This window comes from Lampris incognitus, chromosome 15 (assembly GCF_029633865.1).
Source record: "Lampris incognitus isolate fLamInc1 chromosome 15, fLamInc1.hap2, whole genome shotgun sequence".
NCBI classification, from domain to species: Eukaryota; Metazoa; Chordata; class Actinopteri; order Lampriformes; family Lampridae; genus Lampris; species Lampris incognitus.
The window spans coordinates 10,440,376-10,461,649 of NC_079225.1; the positions used below are offsets into that span (position 1 = coordinate 10,440,376).

General features: G+C 43.6%; 1 long non-coding RNA gene across 1 annotated transcript; it reads left to right on the forward strand.

Annotated features, from left to right (window-relative positions):
* The first annotated feature begins 1,555 nt into the window (after positions 1-1,555).
* Positions 1,556-7,810, forward strand: LOC130125435 (uncharacterized). The gene is made up of 3 exons (XR_008811432.1): positions 1,556-1,607; positions 1,703-1,731; positions 7,670-7,810. It is a non-coding gene; the product is annotated as an uncharacterized LOC130125435 (long non-coding RNA).
* Positions 7,811-21,274: the final 13,464 nt, after the last annotated feature.

The window sequence follows — 21,274 nt, forward strand, 5'->3', positions numbered from 1 at the left end:
CCTTTTACTTCTATTTCAGCCACTTGGCGCAGCAGTAGGCAGCCCGTGCAAGGCACACCACAACACCGAGACAGTAATGTAAACTCTCATTATCTGCTCTGTGTAGACACTGAATAGATGAGGCGATAGAATGCAGCCTTGTCTTACACCCTTTTGGACTGGAAAGAATTCACAATGTTGATTGAATAGCAAAGTTGAAAAAGTGAAAATATTCCCTGAAAAACAAAACGGAAAACACATATTGCTCATCTAACAAACGTAACAAGGCCTATGAAACGTGAAATGTAAAAAAAGAAATTATTATAATTAAAATAACAATTGAAACAATCCCAAACAATGACCAGAACTTAAAAACTACTAGCACGGCCTATGGTTTTTAAACTTTATATTCTGTCAAGATAAATACCCAACTGAGATGCATTGTATATGTTAGTATGTCTGTTATGAAACGACTGGCACCAAAATTAACATTTTATCAACTTTAACACTATTTTCAGACAATTTAAAATCGCTGCTGTCTGACGCCTGTGAATACAGCAACGTTTCGGTGGTAGTCATGGTGTGTCTGAAACGGCGGCTGTACCCAGACATGTTGGCAATAATCAGAAATCAAGTTTAGACTATTTGTCTGCACTGGAGAACGCTAGTGTGTTTTCTAGGACAGAGCAATTAACTTCGTGAAGGATATAACGCGACCAACACACGTCATAAAAACTACATGACGTGCACAATGACGTGCGGTCATTTTGACCGCTCATAGCCGTTTTAGGTAGATCTCATCATACATTTTTTGTGCGATTGATCTAAAACTTATTTTGATGCAAATATATGCAGTTTTAGGAGCATTCAGGGAGCTGTAGGTCTGCATTTTTTTCACAAAGTGATTAAACTTTGAAAATCCAAAATGGTCAATTTGATCGCCTTGGATGTTATAGTTGGGGCACAACTGATTGTGGGAGGGCCATTCGACCCTCACAAGCCTGATAAAGTGCTGGTTCTTCATGATTATTTGATGGTCATTAAGGACTGGATGGCAAACCGCTTTTTACAGCTTAATACTGACAAGACAGGAGTCCTTTTTTATCACACCAGATAGTGTGATTTTGAAGGTGAGGCTTGGTTTAAATTCTCCTTCCTCTTCTGTCTGCTCCAAAACCAAGGGAGGGTAAGCTTTACACCACATAGCCATGGCAACACATGCCAGTATGAACTGCACCTTCTAGTTTCATATTCAGTTTGAAGTTTTAGTGATAGCAAACACACAATAAAACCAGCATGTCAGACAAACAGCAGCAGAAAAGACCAGACAATACAGTCCAATGACAATTTGCTCATGAGTGCAACATTTGTTTTATAGCTCATTACAAAGTTACACAACCAACACATCTTTACTGGGTTTTAATGGGGTTTAGCTCCACAGCCCACAAGAAGAAGCTCCAGAAATATTTTACCTGATTTAGTTTTGCCGTCATGTGATATGTTTTTGTTTTTTGCTCTTTTGTCCTCCATAGATTCTTCTGTCCAGACTGCCAACTTAGTAACTGTGGGTTTGGTCTTTTTCTACTTAGTTGTAACTGCATTCATCGTGTACAGGTGGAGAGCTAAAGGTAATAATATTTACAGATGCACATTTGATAGTCATGAGAAAGACATGGTGATTTCAGAATCTAAACTCCTCTCACTTGTTTTATTTTTTTTCCAGGGAATCAAACAGCATGTGGTGAAGATAATGTGAGTTTTAAAATGAGAAATTCAACACATCCAAGGCTGTGAAATGCTTTTAAAAATGGTATATTGTGGAGTCCGCGGTGGTGTAGCGGTCTAAGCATCGGCTTTGTGTCGATGCAGATGCCCACTGGGGAACTCAGATCCGACTATGGCCGGACTCGATGAAGCAGCAACAATTGGCAGCGCTGTCTTCGGGAGGGGGCCGGGGTCGGCTTGTGTTCGTCACATGAATGCGTCTCTGTGTGTGTTGGGAAAAAGCAGTGGTTCGGCCTGGATTCGCCTTGTCCCGGAAGTGGCGAGGCGTCTCCTTCTAGACTGCCGGCCGGAGAGATGCAGTTGGCGAACACATGCAGTACGAGGGTGGGTGTTTGAATTAAAATAGGGAGCGATTGGCCACTAAATTGGGAGAAATCAGAAATAAGTTTAGATAAAAATGGTATATCATGTTTTTGTTTGTGCTGTAACTCAGTGAGTTGAAAGGTTAGCATGATATTTCCTGTTAAGACCAACTGATCTGATAATGTTTGTTCCTATAATACTGCAAGACGCTTCAGAAGAGGTCAGAGAGCATATGCTGTTTTATAACTTTACTACAACTCTGTGTGTGTGTCCTCCCCCTCATTCCACTGTCCTCCCTCTCATTCACGCATTTCAAACGCTGGCTGACTGCAACCACACACACAACCCCCCAAAACCTCCCTATATACACACTAAACCAGTAACCCCACAATACACACTCACTATGTACAAGACTCACAAGCAAAACTAAAGATAGAAACCACTCACAACCGCTCTCACACGTCTGCTCAGCATGCTCACTCGCTCCTCCGCTGAAAGAGAGAGAGAGAGAGAGAGAGAGAGAGAGAGATATTGACTAACTGTATCTGGACAGGGTGTCACCTTGTTCAGTGATGGTAAGCCCAGAGAGAAGCAGCCCGGTCCTGCAGCCAGTCAGGGCGACGTGAGGTCATTTACACTTTCTACAGAATAGAATACCATAGAATACAATAGAATAGAACAAGGTCTAGATGTATGAAATCCTGTAGTGTGGTTTGTTGTAATACAGTAATTTGACGATGGGTGTCGCTAACGCGCTGTACTGTCCTCTAGTGTCTGCTTGTAGTTCCGGTTTGACTTTCTGAATAAACACGTAAAAAAGCAATAGGTTATGGGCCCAGAGCGTCGCTAAAAGGCTGTTTTACATGGACTTTTGTGTGAGATAAACGGTGTTGTGGAATTCACAATGGAAGAAAAGCTGTTTATTGACAAGCTGAGCGGACCAGAGAACTGGGCAATGTGGAAACTTCAGATGGAACACTTGCTGAAAGTGAAAGGACTATGGGGCATGCTAATGGAGATGGATATCCTAGCTGCAGATGCTAATGCACACGCACAAGCTCAATTCACGAAACGGAGAGGGAAGGCATTCTCTGTGTTAGTGCTGAATGTAGGTACACCCCAGTTGTACCTGATAACAAGCTGCCAGACTCCAAAAGAGGCGTGAAACACACTGAATGGACATTTTGAGAGAGATACTTTGGCAAATAAACTGTTCCTGAAGAAAACACATTTCAGATGTGAAATGAAGGAAGGAGAAAGTTTAAATGAACATTTAAAACGAATAAAGGAACTGACTGATCAGCTAGCAGCAATAGGTTGTGTGATTGAAGAGGAAGACCAAATTATACCACTCTTGGGTAGTTTGCCACCAAGCTATGCTACAACTATCACTGCTCTAGAAACAAAGATTGACAATTTGACACTGCAGTTTGTTCAGCAAGCATTAATAAATGAAGAGCAAAAGCCAGTGAATGCTAATGATAACTCCAGTGGTGCTACGTCAGGTGGTGCATCAGTCATGGCATCACAATTTCGTGGAGATATGCAGGCTAACTCCAAGGCAGTGGGAACTGAAAGACCAACTACGTGGCAATGTTACAAATGTGGAAAAGAAGCACATATAAAGCGCGACTGTCCACGTTGGAAAAAGAAAAAGAAAACCCACAAGGCCAAAAGCATGACGTGTGAAGATGCAGAAGATTCATCTGAAAGTGCCTTTGTCGCTAAAGAGGCAAACCCGACTGAGAGGCCACAACAGGTCGAATGGTTGATTGATTCAGGAGCATCAAAGCACATGATGTGATAAAGAAATTATTCAAGACTACCAGCAATTCTCAAAAGCACAGTCTGTGAAACTCGGTGACGGCAGGGTGGTTGACGCTCTAGGACTTGGCAATGTCAAAATGAGAATGACTTTCAAAGTAAGTGATGTAAAAAATGTCACAATGTATGACGTGCTTTATGTTCCAATTTTATCTGGGAGTCTATTCTCAGTGGGAGCTGCTGCCAGAAAAGGAAATACGGTGCAGTTTAAAAAGTCTTGCTGCTACATACGTGGGGAAGATGGAACTCTTCAAGGAATGGGAACACAAAGATCTGAACGGGCTGTATCAGCTGGACGTCGAAGGAAGTTCGTCTGTCTGTCATGGTGCATCAAGTGCATCAGTAGCAGCCAGCCTGTGGCTCCAGCGCCTGGGTCACACCACCAAGCTGAAGGAACTAAAAGATCTGGTGAACGGAGTGGACTTCTCTGCAGAGAAAGAGGTTCCTTTCTGTGAAGGATGTGTGGAAGGCAAGCTGTCTAGAAAGCCATACAAGCCAGTTGGAGAAATCCGTTCCAAACACAAGTTTCAGCTGATCCATAGCGACGTCTGTGGTCCCATGCAGACTGAATCTATAGGTGGAGCAAAATATTTTGTGACTTTTATCGATGATTACGCTAGATGCTGCAAGGTATACTTCTGAAACAGAAGAGTGAAGTCCTTAGCAAATTCAAGGAATTTGAGAAAACATTCTCCAATGAGTGTGGGCTGAACGTCACGAGACTGAGAACAGACAATGGTGGTGAGTACACATCAAAGGAGTTTCAAGAATATCTGAAGGCTCAAGGTATCCACCATGAGATGACTGTACCTCACTCACCTCAACAAAATGGTTTTGCAGAAAGAAAAAAATGGGACATTAATTCAAGCAGCTAGACGTATGCTGTCTCGTGCTAAGTTGCCAAAGATGTTCTGGGCAGAGGCTTTAGCAACCGCAGCTTACATACAGAACAGGCTGCCTACATCTGCCCTGAAACATGAGACACCCTACGAGAGATGGTGTGGCAAAAAGCCGGACATGAGTCACACGGGAGTGTTTGGCTGTGTTGCTTATGCACATATCCCAGACATAGAGAAAAGAAAACTGGACAAGAAGGCTGTGAAGCTTCGTTTCATGGGATATGCAAACAATGCCAAAGGCTATCGCCTGTTTGATGAAGAGAAAAGGAGGATTCTAATTCGTCGTGATATCATCTTTAATAAAACAGACTTCGACTGGAAACAGGAAGTGGAAGTGACCTGCTCAGAGAACGAGGTAACCATGAACACAGATAAGAGTGGAACACCAGATGACGAGGTCACTGTCGATGAAGCTGTTAGAGAAGGGCTCCAAGGAGATATGGATATGAGGAGTTTGCTGATATAGTGACTGTTGATAATCATGCCAATGTGTGTTGTGTCATAGAGCCAAGCGCACTGAAAGAAGCAATGTTGAGTACTAATGCAAAGGAATGGCAGGAGGCGGCTGACTTGGAATATGAGTCGCTTCTGGAAAATGAGACGTGGGACTTAGTTGATTTACCAAGGGATAGAAAGGCCATAGGATCAAGATGGGGGTTCAAAGTCAAGCATCATAGTGATGGACGAGTGGAGAGATACAAGTGCAGACTCGTCGCCAAGGGCAACTCACAGTTGTATGGTGCTGACTATGATGAAACTTTCACCCGTGATACGATTCAGCTCAATTCGTACATTCCTGTCCTTTGCCATCCAGAACAATATACATGTGCACCAGATGGACGTAGTAACTGCATTCCTTAATGGACATCTGGAAGAAGAAATCTACATGGAACAACCAGAGGGATACATCAAACCAGGGCAGGAACACCTGGTGTGTAAACTGAAGAAATCAATCTATGGACCGAAGCAGTCTTCTCGCTGCTGGAGCAAGGCTTTCACGGAGTTCATGATGGAAATTGGATTTAAACAGAGCACATCAGACCCCTGTGTGTTTGTGAGATCAAGACAAGAGCTTGAGATACTCGCTGTTTATGTGGATGATCTGATTCTGATTACGGAGTCGATTGCAAGCATGAACGAGTTGAATATGGCTCTCAAGAAGTGCTACAAGATGAAGGACATGGGTGAGCTGTCCTATATCCTGGGCATCTCTGTTGTCCAAGACAAAGAAAAGAACTGTGTCTTACTTCATCAGAAGCATTACATTGAAGCCATTCTTCAGAAATATGGGATGGATAATGCAAATCCTGTTGCAACTCCTGCTGATGCCAATGTCAAATTGAAAAAAAGTGGTGGTGTCAGTAAGCCTGTGAACCACAGTACCTATCAATCTATGGTAGGAAGTCTGCTGTATGCTGCGATGGCCACACGACCAGACATAGCTCAAGCAGTGAGTGCTGTATCAAAGTTCAACGCAAATTCAGATGCTGCGCATCTGACTGCTGTGAAGAGAATACTTCGATAATTGAAAGGTACAGTGAACCTTGCTCTCAAGTATGAGAGGTCAGAGTCTGGAACTTTGATCGGCTTCTCAGATGCTGACTGGGCCGGTGATCAGGATGACCGCCGTTCAGCAACCGGCAACATATTCTTACTGAGTGGAGGAGCAGTGAGCTGGCTCAGCAAGAAACAGGCAACAGTTGCACTTTCAACAGCAGAAGCCGAGTACGTCGCACTCAGTCAAGCTGCTCAAGAGGGTACCTGGCTGAGACGATTACTGAATGATCTCGGAATGGATGCTACGCCCACAGTGATCCTGGAGGACAACGAAGGAGCCATTGCAATCGCGAAGAATCCAATGGATCACTCAAGGACTAAACACAGAAATTCGCTACCACTACATCCGTGAATGTGTGCAGAATAGACAAATAGAACTGCAATATTGCCCAACAAATGACATGAAGGCAGATATCTTGACCAAGCCACTGACTAAACAGAAGTTTGAATATCTTAGGAGAGAGATTGGGCTTTTCCCCATGTAATTCTGTTTACTGTAATAGGCACTGTTTTTCTGTTGAAAATAGTAAGAAAATGAATCTTGCAAGTTTTTTCAGTTTAAAGATTTATTATCTTGACATTATTTGTGAAGGAGAGCACGGCTCTTAGTAATATAATTTAGTGTGAAGCGCATTAATGCTATTGTAAAATTTAGTGGCAGTGTTGTAATACAGTAATTTGACAATGGTTGTCGCTAATGCGCTGTACTGTCCTCTAGTGTCTGCATGTAGTTCCGGTTTGACTTTTTGAATAAACACGTAAAAAAGCAATATGGTTGTTTTATTCTGACACAGGGGTAAACTCTATTTCACTAAATAAAAACCAAGGATTAGAACTACTATTAGAAGGAGAGGCTACTACTATTAGTTATGTATCTATTACTACTGCTTCTTTTATTACATTACTACACTTCTATTATTCTTCCTACTCCAGCTACCTGCACTTCTATGACCGCGTCAGTCGCTTCTACGTAAGCTGTTGTCAGTGCTGCAACCAGTCGCTCTACTGACACCACTGCATCGTGACACCTGTCAAGGCAACCCGTTCTGTCTTCCACATTTCATTAAGGATAGAATAGAAGAAAATAGAGACATATAGAATAGGAGGAGGACAATGATTCAGTACAAATCTGTGTGCCGCTGACCAACGTTGAGCCGAACATGTGTCCTAAACTGTGTAGGCTGATCCCAGTGATGGTCTCACCTAGACCTCCGTCATCTGAGAAGAAGAAGCAGAGCAGGGCTGAAGGCTCTTTGTTGTGTCATTGTGTGTTGTGACGTAGTGTTGTGTCGCCTCGTGTGGTGTGCTGCTCTGTCCTACAGGGTCTTGATGGTGATGTTGATGATGAAGTGACGCATCACACTGTGGCCACTTCCTCCTTCCTCTGAACTTCCTCCTTCATATTAGACGCCATGCAGTCATGACATCTCTGCATTGGTAGCTTCATGCTCCTGACGATGCTTCTGTCCACACTCACATGTCAGTGGTTGGTCAACCTCTCCACTTCTGGTCTGTGGTCTGTAATCCACGTTTGTCACTGGCTGTAGTCACAAAGAGGAAAAAAGGTTAACATGTGTTGCTTTCTTCTTCTACCTGTTTAATTGAGCGCTTTGGCCAATCAGTCTCATTCATCGGATGTGACGATTAAATAATCCCTGATTTGTTTTCTACACATTCGTTGTGCTACAACCAGTTTTGCATCTCTCCTGGTTTTCTGTCTTGTGTCAAGCTACACTGGCTTGTGCGTGGTACATTGTTATGAAGACAACATGCATTAGTCCTGCTTATTCAGAAGCCATCAGGTCTTTGATAAGCTCAATATGACAGTGTGTAAACATGTGAAACCCTGCTACCTGATTGCATCAGTGCTCTGCCATTCTTCACACTGTAGGTGTTTGTTGTGTAAAACAAGAGCTGTGGTGTGATGTTCTTCTCACAGAGTACTCATTTGCATAAGTATATGTGTAAATACTGCTTCAGATGCAGCCCAGTTGTGAGACCCCCTCAGTTTTCATGAGGTCATTAAGTTTTACGGTCACATTTATTAAAAACTGACAGTATGACACCAAATGATGACCGTTCAGCAGCAGACTGTATTCATATGCAATGGAAAACATAGTTAAGTCTATCATTTGTTACTTGTTGGTTTTACTCTATTTGTTAAATATCATAATTGTAATCCTACACAATTAAACACTTAATTTCAAAGCAGTTATTTTTGTTTTTACTTTTACACCGGGTTGTTTACGATAGATGAGGGAATAAAATTGACAATTCAACATGTTTGTAGTTTTACACGTTATTTTGTGCTGTATATTTATTCTTTTAATGAGTACTTGTAGAATGTGTTGTTAAGGAAGTCTTTGGGAACGTGTTTTATTTGTCCACAAGAGGGCGGAGTGACGCAAAAAGAGGCAGAGCAGACCCACCAAATGTAAAACTGCAATGCACATAAAGGAAGCTTATTAGTTTAATTAATGACAATTTGGGGCATCAAACAGTCACTTCAGACATGCTGTTGAATTCAGGGGTGAATGTGTTTCCTGTTAGTTTGTAGTTTATCAACAGTCATATTTTGTTGTTGATTTTATATGTGTAATAGTGTTGAGCTTTTTATGATTAAATATCAAGTATTTGAAGTTGGCTCTAAGTGTGCAGGTGCGAAAATGTACCTGTTCCTATTAAATCAAGGTTTGAATCCTTGTGGACCAACTTTCCTGAGGCTTCACTTGGCGCTCACTTGATTGGCAAATTTATCAACCACAAAGTCTTGATGCATGTTCAAGACTCCAGGTAAGAAAGTCAAAGAAGGTTGAATCAGTTCATCTGGACACACCGTTAGATACGTTTCATCACTCATCTAAGTGACCTTTTCAGTCTGGACTGACTGCAGGCAACCACCCTTACAAACAATACAGTACAACACATGTAAACAATACAGTACAACACATGTAAACAATACAGTACAACACATGTAAACAATACAACACATGTAAACAATACAGTACAGCACATGCAAACAATATAGCACAACAAATATAAACAATACAACAAATATAACACACACACTCAACTGACCCAACAGATTCAAACATACACATACAAACACAAATGCAGATACACAGTAAAATTCCTAGAGTTAATCAACTGTTGTGAGAGTAAATTTAACCTTTCAGGGTCATTCTAACTAATGAAAGCGTAAAGCGACCCCTAGTGGTGGTGAAAATAACTAGTTGAACTGCAAGGCGCTGGTTCAACTCTGAGCAGGTGTAAAGGAGCAGTTCAAGCCCCGCCCACAAAACGATTTCGCCCCTTTTTCGTCGTCGCCATCTTGTGAGCCGTGGAAGGTAAGACTTAGTTCAAATTTTAACTTTTTAAATTACTATTAACACATTTAATTGCTTTGTATTTGGTTACTTGGTCAATATAGTTAACTGTGTAATGTGTTTATTCAAAAATAAGCAACTAACCGAGCTAGCAAACTACCTTGCCGTTATCGGGGTTCGGCGGAGTAAGCCGCATGAAGACTAGCTAGCTAGCTAGCCAGCAAAGCTGGTGGGACATGACTTCCTCCGTTTCAGCTTGGTGGGAAATGTCCCGGTAAAGGTGTCACACTTGTCACACGTCATGCTGGCTTGTTACGTGGGTTGGCGGACTGTCCGGCATCAATGTAACGTAACGGTACGATGGCCAAGAGAAGCCGTGGCGAAGGAACCTGCTAATAATCAGTTACCGGTCCCGTCGTGGTCGTTGGGTTTTCCAGCGATCTAGCGAACCTGCTGCGTTGAGTGGCGCCTTCGTCATCTGATGACGTCAGAAGGAGGTCCGCTCCCACGAGAGCCTAACGGGCACGAGCGCTGAGCAGCGCGTGAGCCGAAGTGCACCGTTTATGTCTCAGGTCGACTCGTCTGGTGGTGACGTCACGTTAATTTCTGCCGAACCTCCTTAAAGAACCGGGTCTGTCGTTGTCTTTGCGGAGTTACCGCCAACGTTATGCAGCGTGGACATGTGCAGCCACGACAGCCGTGGCCCGGGAGACTGCACAGCGAACTGGGGGTCCCGCTGCGGGTAACATATGTATTACGTCACCACTCCGCCACACCATATTAACATATTAAGCAGCATGACATGTTAAGTCGTTATGGTATGGTAACCGATGCAAATAGGTAAATGATGCCTTAACAGACACATTTGACTCGATCACTTGAAAGCAGATATGAAGTCTTGACACCACTGTGTGTATTCTCTCTCGTGATGCAGGGAATTAAACCCTACATGGGAAATTCATGTTATGCAACAGATAACACGGCACACACAGGTTCACCTCTGTATTGATTTATCAAAATGCTGATGTTTCCCTCACAAGACCTTTCTCACAGCATAGCACGCTGAATCTTCTCCCTGAAGCCCAGTGAGAACATTTTGCAAAGTTGTAAGTTTCTTAATATTCAATTGATCAGTGACGTTTTTTGTCTGTATGACACTAAATTATATGACATCACGTTTAAAAAAGGAAAAAGGAAGCTGTCCTTTAGCAAAAACAATCAAGTCCAGAACCACCCAAACACTGGGAGGGATGCTAGACTGTGGGGGATGCTTATGTTTGTCTCTGATGCAGATCTGAGCAGTTCAGACCACAGTATGGTCCAACTCGTCCCATTTTAAAGGCAGAAAGTGTCCTCTCCAAAGCCTGTTCTTACCACCTTGAAAGAGTGAACCATTGGAGCCAAAGAGGAGCCAAACAGCTGTTTTTCTTCTCTGAATGCTGTGATAAAACGGCCTAGAAAAGGAAGTGTGTTAAGAAAGTTTGATTAATTTGTTTAGGGAGGGATTTATCTATTAAATCTAGTATGAGAATGTCACTATTTGTCTCTAATTTTTCAGAGAGATATGCTTAGTAGTCTGTTGCCCTGTGAGGGCCTGGCAGCTTGTCTAGGGTGTCTCCCTGCCTGCCCCCCAATGACTGCTGGGATAGGCTCCAGCGACCCTGAGAGAAGGTAAGTGGTTTGGATAATGGATGGACGTTACCAGTTCACATGCATAAATTACTGCGTGCAGCTGTGCCCTGCCAGCATCAACAGTCAAAACCATGTTGCCTTTTTGTAGGACATTTCCTTTGAAACACAGCGGACTTATAAAGTTCCTTAAAATAGAAATACTCAAATAGCCTAAAACAGTCTACCTCTAAGTAACATTTAACAACAGAAGTTGCAGAGGTATAATCTTGACTGCAGTGCATGCAGGGTTGATGCATCTTACTGCAACTCAGCAGCAAAGAGTCTGATGTCAGGATGTGAACATATTTGCAGGTTACATCCCTTATTAAAAAGCTGTGTGTAGTCCTGAACTGGCATACATACAATGAGTATTATCAACAGGGCATTGACTCTGGTGCTATCCCACTGAGAGCTATTATGGACTGAACAGATGATCATGTTTTATTTATATATTTCACATTATTGGTGCGAGGTCTGTTATTTCATTTGCTGTAATACTGCAATATGTCAACAGGATTTAAGCCTCCTGCTACACTAACTTTGTGTTCACATGACAGACTCAGCTTTACTCTTACAGATGCCATCATGTTGATGAAAACCGAGATCCATAAGGAACAGAAATACGTCAAGATAAGTGAACCAAGCCTGGATGGATTCTTGAATGCAGGTAAGCCATAAGTCACACACGTGAAAAATGGAAGGAAATACAAAAAGTGCCGCAAAACAACAAAACCACGAGTACAGCTGATAACTCCTGCCAGCGACTGGTATTATTTCAGCTGGAGAAACTGAAGGATTCCACCAGAATGAAACCCTGTAGAGCATGGTGGAGAATACTTTTTGAGTCATAACTGTAACAAGCTTACTGGATGGATGTCCAAGTCACTAACAGATTTTCTATCACTACCAAAGCCTCTCTTGAAGAGTCCCATACAGCTCTACACAATAACAGCCCGACATCTGGAACATTCCCTTTGGAAGGATGCTCTGCTTGCTATTTATTCCATAGCTTTCATCAAGTTCTCCATCCCAGCTGTCAGGTAAGGCGTCAGTTTCTGATGAGACAGGGACTGAGGAGGATGCTGATGTCTTTGAAGAAGTGGTGCAACAGCCCAGTGCTGGTGTTCACAATCAGACTGGACAATGGTAAACGTGATTTCTCACTTAGTTTCCTTTTGCTTTTTTGCTGGATCTGTGTAGGTCCACCCCAGTATAGGTCATGTTGCCTAGCACATGTTATCTGTTTACGTGTGTGAGATGGTTACTTGTGCATGTGTGTGTGTGTGTGTGTGTGTGTGTGTATTTGGGTTTGCATGTGTGTGCATTTAAGTATGTATGTGTGAGTTTGTTGCACTCATTTATTTTGTGCTCACAAGTTTTCGTGTGTGTGTGTGTGTGAGGGAGAGAGAAAGATCATCGTACCAGGGAAATGAGAAGTACATTGTACTCCGTGTTAACAGCAATGACACCTCACCATCCGACAACTTCCTTCTTCTTCTTTCCTGAAAGAAAGCAACATGGACTTCATCAGCAGTGGTGTCTGGTGTGATAAAATAAACCTGCTCACTGCTGAGAAGCAGAACTAAGCACAGGAGATATATCTGTCTCTATACCAACACCCAGTCCACATACAGACCGACAGAAGACAGCAGCAAGAGACAGAGAGACAGACAGACAGACAGACAGACAGACAGACAGAGAGCAGAATGGCTGAGTTGAGAATGAGTGGAACATCATTATTTCTGATAATACTGTTTCCTGCAGCAGGTAAGAACACATTTTAATGTATCTTAGATAACAGCTTATGGATAAATAACAACATTCAGCAACATCGTATTAATTTCTGCTTAACATGGAAACATTATTACATAATGTATTAATCACTCTTCATTCTGTGAGCATCGTTCATTATGATGTTATTTAAAACATGCTGAATGGTTCATATAGTGAATTCCTGAAAGTCAAGATCTGAAGTGCATTATCTGCCAGTCTTCAAATATCTCTTCACACCAACTGTGTTGGTACCAGCTGTGTTGTTATGTGGGTTTTATTCATTTGGATCAATAAGAAATATTTTCTCCTCAGCAGTTACCGGACAAAGATATCTCTTCATCTACAGCAGAGATGGAGATGATGAGGTCACTCTGCCATGTACCAGTGTGAGATCAGGATCAGAAAACTGTTTCAGTACTACTACGTGGCTCTTCAGAAACAGTGATGAGATACAAGAATTGGTTTCTGGTGGTCAAGTTAGAAGGAATGACGTCACCAACTCCAGAGCAGACAGGCGGAGTATTACACCAAACTGTTCTCTGCTTATAAAGAAGGTGACAGTCGAGGACGCTGGTTGGTACGCCTGCCAACAACAACTCCCATACCATCAAGATTATTCTCCCGTTTATCTTTCTGTTGTAAGCAGTGAGTATTTGTACTGTATCCTGCTCATCTTCATCCACATTCTTATAACTATTCAGAGCTGCTGTAGGACAGGAGACAGTAATGACCACGACAGTAATGTCTTAATGATGTTATAACTTGGTACCATGTCGCTGTCTTCCTCTACACACATCACCATCTTCTCCAGTGACTGGCCAGAAGACCGCTGACCGCCTGACGCTCTCCTGCTCTGTGGTGACATATGAACGGTCTATAAAGGTGGAGTGGGTGGATGAGAAAGATAGTCAGGTGAGCTGTGTTGGCAAGGAAAACACAGTGTATTTCTGTAACTCCACTAAGATGCTTTCAACCACCCAGAAGAAGGAGACATTCAGCTGTCAACTGACTGGTACTGAGGAAAGACTGGGGATATTTGACTTCATCTTTCACATGTCTGGTAAAGTATGATTTTGAGGTGTTCAAATTATTTCTTGTCACTTGGTCTGATAAACGGGACAATGTGACGTCTTTAGAGACGCTCCTGTTCATTGGGCATCGTTACTTCCTCTGTCCAGAAAACCAAGAAAAAGCAGAAGACGATGAAAAAGAGACAAGAGACAAAACAGTACAGTACAGTTTATAACAGACAAACTATAATAGAAAACAAAGTTGCTGTATTGTTAAATTCCTTGTAATAGGGGGACTCTTTAGGGGGGACGTGTATAGCACAGAGGAATAGGTCTTTCTGTGCTGAGAGGAGATTTTCCTTAATTTTTATCCAAGCGTGTGATTTTTAGATTTTTAAGATTTATAAAGTTGTGTAGTTTATCTTTGTACCATATCATGAGTCCCCCTGAGTTCCTGATGTGTGGTGCTGAGTTTCTGGGAGGGTATAATGATCTCTCTGCAGTCTGAGGGGCAGTGATGATTTCAAACCTTGGATATTCTATGTACTTGTAGCGATACTCATTTCTTGTTGAAATACATCGTTATTGAAAAGAGCAAATTGTTATTTGACAAGCAAAGGCATTAGTGGAATGTATATAAAGGTATAATGTAAGCGGTATATATGTACATATATATACATTTACTCACACATACATGTATACACATACAGCATATATCCATGTACACATACAGACACACTTGCTTGCATCCATATATGTACACATACAAATACAGTACTTGTGCACACACGCACACATACGTACATATACACCTGCATACATATACATCAGATATCAAAAACAGTATGATGAACTTTGACTGAACTTATTTAATTACTATTAAACTATCAATGCATAATGGGTCTAATCTTAGTTTATGTATTCATGCATGTGTTTACTTATAGGAAAACTTTTACCTTGTTTGTATTGATATTATATGAGTTTGGTACAGATGTACTGCAGTAGTTCTTTGAGTTCACCCATACCAGTACTCATGAAGCTCTGTGGTCTTCTGGGGGTGTCTGCATAGTTGGAGCACTGTAGACTGGGCTCCTGGGGCAGCTGGATGGCTCTGGGTGCACTGGCTGGCTGGAGCCAACCAGCTGGTCCAGTTGGCTGGGGGTGGTGAGCAGGTCCAGTTGGCTGAGGGTGGTGAGCAGGTCCAGTTGGCTGGGGACGGTGGGCAGGTCCAGCTGGCCGGAGGCGGCGAGCAGGTCTAGCTGGTTGGGGGCGGTGAGCAGGTTCAGTTGGCTGAGGGTGGTGAGCAGGTCCAGTTGGCTGGGGACGGTGGGCAGGTCCAGCTGGCCGGAGGCGGCGAGCAGGTCTAGCTGGTTGGGGGCGGTGAGCAGGTCCCATTGGCTTGGGGCGTGTCCAGGCGGCTGGTCTGGGTTGCAGGGTGCACTGGGCTGGTCCGGCATGGCCATGTTGTCTCGAGTCAAGGAATGATGGGGCCGGGGTCCTCAGGAGGGGTCTGCGGGTGGTGGGTGGGCCCCTGCTGGGAGTGTGGCCGTGGCAGTACTGAGGTCTTGGATACTCTCTGCTGTAGTTTCTTCCCGTGTCAGCATGTCTTCCCAGTGCCACATCTTTTATAGTCTTAGAGAATATATTCACTGCATGTTTGCTCAGGTGCACATCGACATACAGGTGCTGTGGTGTGATGCTGGAGGGTGAGCCAAGTGCACGTTGGGCAGGAGTGCACATCTTCTGGATATGTCCACATTCACTGTCTGAATGGTGGCATTGTGGAAGTCCATGTGTGGCAGAAGCGTAGAGATGGGGATCTTTGCTTTCGGGAAGGCCTCGGTGGCTCTCTCTGCCAATCTACAGACCAGTCCTCCCACTCTCTCTTGCTGCTGTTTAGGTCACTGGTGCCAGTATGGATGATGATGATATGGCTGGGTTTACCAACTCAGGGTCAGCCAGTATTGGGAGCACATGTTGTGTTTTGGGGCACCATATTTTTGTGGTTATTTTGCCTGGGAAAATGTTTTCTTCTTCTAGGAATTTCCCATTTGAGTCTATAAGAATGGCAACGTCTGTGTCTTTGTTTAGTTTTAAGCCTTTGTGTGTGTTGGTTGGCGGCAGTTTCTTGGTGTCTGAAGGCTGTGCAGGCTCGTCTGTCTGTGTGGTAGGCTGCTGGAGGGCTGCTGGGGCAGGGCTCCAGACTAACTTTTCCCCTGGTAGCATTGGTGCGACCAGCTTTCTCAGTTGGGCGCACCAGAACATAATTTGGTCGTACCCTTTTTTTCTCTCGGTAATATACGGTATTACTCAATGGCCTTCCATGCTGATGAATAGTTGTGTTAATTTGCATACCACAGTGACTCGAGACTTGATAAATATTTTAATCTGAACATGAAGTTGCTCTGCCACAAGCTGTGGGTGACAAAATAGGCCATCTTCTAGTAGAATTTTAAAAGAAAACAACAAAAATGTTGTCAAATAAAAGCAAAGCACAACAACAGCATGGATGTTTCTACATCATGTATTCTATGTTGTCTTCAATTGCCTTGGTGTTTGTCTTGTGTAATGTACTGCTGCACAAACAATATCCCCTCTGGAGACCAATAACAATAACAAATAACAGTGTAACTTCAATTAACAGCTGCAGCATTCATTCACCCCTTGCAATCCAACTCATAGGGGCCAGCTTTTATAGTGGGGCCTCCTGACCCTCTTTCCCTGGGAGAACCACAGCCTTACATCCTGCCTGGCATCATACTCCATCAGCTCTGGCCCCTCAACACTGACTCCAATTAAGTCCTCCACAGTATCAATATGCAGGCTTCCCCTCACATCTGACTTGATCCTGTTCTGTGCTGAGAAGCCTCTCTCGCAGACTGCTGATGAAATAGGGAGCAACAGCATGATTTGGACCAGGTGTAGGACATTCTGCAAAAATACAAGTACTGGTCAAACCAAATGACCAAATCAACAGGGACAATGACCATGTGGTGTTTATATACTGAAAATAACAGAGCCTACCGCATAGTCTGAGCAATAGGGCTCTTTCGTTATCATGACTTCCCACAGTCCACAATAACTTTTGTCTTTGAACGACATGTGTATTGTCATCTTCACTTCTGGGAACGCCTGTTTTGCCACTTCTTTGTTGCATCCATTCCTGGCATGAGATGGAAGAATGAGAAGGAAAATCAACATAAAGGCCGATGTTAAACTACAACCTACTTGTGTGGCGTGTTCAGCCTCAACATGGCTAATAAGTAGTGTAACGTGCATGGATGAGTAGACGCGTTGGCCCTTGGCTAATGGGTCGGACCCTTTAGTCGACTGGTTAACGTTGTCGCTTGTGGTGTGGGAAACACGGGTTCGCTTCCCGTCTGTGGCGGTGCTGCCGAGTGCCCCCCCCCCCCGACCACCACCGAATTCACTACGGTATATTGGACGGTCTGTCGTTATCAATGACACGGGCATAGACGATCTCGCAGTGTTTAGTCGAGCCGTCGCTGGCCCCTTCAATCATGAAAGAGAGGGAGTAAGGGAGGAGGCAATTTTGTCACCGGTCTTTGTCGGCGATCACTCCTATAAACTGAGCACAGGCCGTGTTTCTGGCCTAAGTCGGATTCACATCCAACCCGTTCTTCTTCATCAGAATGATCTGGGAGTTGAATCTTGTGAACAGGAGGTCCTCTTTCGCTATGTTATAGGCAGTGTTGAACTTTATGACCATTTCATTTTCCTCCGTTGAGCGATTGCTCTCATTTACACACTGAAACGAGGACGGGAGGGGCTCAGTGGTTCTGCTGATACATCGGTCCCTGCAGGCTTCGTGTTTCTTGCTGTCGTTGTGCAACTTCAAACTTTCGAGCTTAAAACTGCGTGGACCCAGTGCAGGGACAAATGTAGACTTGCCAGCAGTGGACGGACCACACTGCTTACAACACACGCACAGCACAGCATTCTCCTCGTAACACAACCACGGGTACTCGTTAGTCATTGTGGTTGAGAGGAGTACTTTTTCAACTTACGCTCGGGCTCTCCCTCCCTGTGTGCACCTGCACCCTCCCTGCAGCCGTCAGTGTCTGAGTCGGGACTTGTCGGTTCCTCCCCGTCGTCTCCACAAGCTCCCCTCTTTCTCTAGTCCCCGCCAGCTCCCTCCTCTCTCTTGTTTCCAGCTTTCTCCTGTCTCTCATCGTTTCGTTCTTTTAGATAATCGTCTATAGACCGCTTCACCTTTGGAACAGGGGAACTGCTAACGTTAACGCTAGAGGTTGATCACACGCACACTGACGATGACACTGTTGTCAGGCAGATAATCGACTGAGAGCGCAGGGGGAGAAGAAACAAGTAGCCTTTTACTTCTATTTCAGCCACTTGGCACAGCAGTAGGCAGCCCGTGCAAGGCACACCACAACACCGAGACAGTAATGTGAATGAATGGTGCACTCGCACCAGTGCGACCACGTAATGTTTAGACTCGCACACTCTAAAAACAATGGTGTCAGTCTGGAGGCCTGTGCTGGGGGCTAGGAGTGTCCTGACGGTGCACTAGTGGGGCCCCTCTAAACACCCCTAATCTGCACCCCTCTCTCTCTCTCTCTCTCTCTCTCTCGCTCTCTCTCTCTCTCTCTCTCTCTCTCTCTCTCTCTCTCTCTCTCTCTCTCTCTCTCTCTCTCTCTGAGTGGATGGGGGAGTGACTGAGTGAGCGAAGCATATGAGCATGTGTTGCGATCTCTACGGAGTGTGTGACTTTCCAACGTTTTGCCATCTTTATCTTTCATTGTAAATATTGTAAATAGTGTGTAATGTAGCGTTTTCTTGTTTGGTGTGTGTATATAGGGAGATTTTAGGGGGGTTGTGTGTGTTTGTAGTCGTGCTAGTCACCGGAATGGATCTGTCCAAACTGATTAGGAAGCACGGCATTAAGATGGTGCTGACCATCCCTTGTTCAGTGCAGCACTGCTCTCTGGCGGTGGGGCAGGTTGTGGGTTACAGCAGCATTAAGTCCGCTGCTCGGATGAACAATGCGGTGGTCATATTTGTGGACAGCGTTGAAAATGTGAACGCGGTGGTGGAGAAAGGGATTGTGATGAACGATACGTTCGTATCTGTTCTGCCTCTCGCCACACTGGCGGAAAAAAAGGTGACTTTATCAAACGTTCTTCTGCTCACTAGAGATGAAGTGTTGACACGGGAGTTATCTCGACATGGAAAAATAGTCTCCCAAATATGGAAAGTCTTCTCAGGCTGTAAGTCTCCTCATTTAAAACATGTGGTGTCACACAGAACGCAGCTACACATGATCCTGAACAACAGGAGGAGCTGAACGTAACTTTCAAATTGACAGTGGATGACTTTGATTATGTTAATTGTGTAACATCCGACAATATGAGATGTTTCAGTTGTGGTAGAGAGGGACATCTCATGTCCAGAGAAAAACTCTACATCAGGACAGAATGGCTCTGATAAGGCACCTGCTGGAAGAGGGGAAACTGAGCAACAGAACCAGAATAAGATGGGGACAATGAGTCAAGACAACCAAGAAAGTGTGGAGGGACAGGAGGAGACAGGTGACGTACAACAAGACAGGAGGGTGGGTGAGGAAGGTGAGGGACAGGAGGCTGCAAAACAAAAGGAAGACTGTCAGTGAAAGAGCTGCAGAGAATGTCATGTTGAGAGCAAGTGAAGGTGAGATGAAAGACGAGGATGAGGCCCTAAGAGTGACACATCTAAAAAGGAAATCTGAAAGTAACAGTGGAAATTCACAGGCGAAGAAAGGTATAGCGAGTAAGACCAGAGGAAAGAGAGCTGAAAAACAGATAGATATGGGGTCTGGATCCAGTATGGAGGAGGACTCTGCTGCTGATAGGGAGAGTGAACTTGTGACTGTGAAGTGGCTGTTAGTCATAAAACCAAAGGAATTTACAGTGTTGGAAAAATCAAACTTCTTACAGAAATCAAAGAACATGAAGGGAGTGAAAATTGAGGATTACTTCTCTGACAGAGCTGTTCGCTAACTCTGCAAGGCTACAGATGAGCAGTAAAGGGAGGGATTTCACTGAACAGGAGGTGTATAGACTACAGAAAATTGTTAAGAGAATCAGACAAGAGCTAAATAATGGAGATGATGATGAATAAGGTCTTACACCCTGAATGTAAGTCAGTGTTGTTGTTATTTATGCTTTTAACACTACAACGACCAGGATTTCACTCCTACCTAAAACAACCATGGGCCTACAAAATGACCGCCGGTTTTTAAACTTTACATTCTCTCAACATAAATACCCAATTGAGATATTAATTCATTGCATATTTTAATATGTCTGTTAGGAAACGACTGACACCAAAATTAACATTTTTACAACTATAATACTATTTCTAAACAATTTAAACTTCAGAGAGACATGGTCAAACTTGAACCGGTCAGCCGGTCGGCATCATCCGCTATGATGGTGGCGGCCAAAAAACATGATCAACAACTGTCCGCCATTTCTCTCTCCCCTCACATGCTCTGATGGCTTCCGTTTTACCCATTTTCGTCCAGTTTGAGATGTCCAGGTACGAGATTGCTGGTCTGCCTCGTTGCCTTTTGGCTTCAACTTTGCCTTGCAGCATATTTTTCATAATACTGCAGGTCTTATGATGCATAGCATGGCCGAAATATTTTAGGTTTCGTCTCTGAATGGTCGACAGAAGGATCATAGATTTGTTCCAAGTTGCTGTAGCACACTTTCATTTGTATGTTTTTCTATCCAACCTATACTCCACAAATGGCAGTAAAACCACATTTCGGCAGCATTTATTTACTTTTCATCTATTTTACGAAAAAATCATCTTTCACTTCCATAAATCATGACTGGCCATACGACTGTTTGTAGTATTTTAATTTTCAGATTGGTTGAGATGCCGCGATCTTTCCATAAGTTATTTAGTAGGATCATTTGTTGCTTTGCCATCCTGATTCTCATTATGATGTCAGTAGTACACAAACCATTTGCCTTTTTGATCGAGCCCAGATACTTGAAATGTTCTACACTTTCTAAAGCCTCGCCTTCAATACATATTTTAGTGTCTTGATTTCCACCAATGTGCATGACTTTGGTTTTCTTTGCATTTAACTTTAGACCAGCTACTGTTCCGGCTTGGT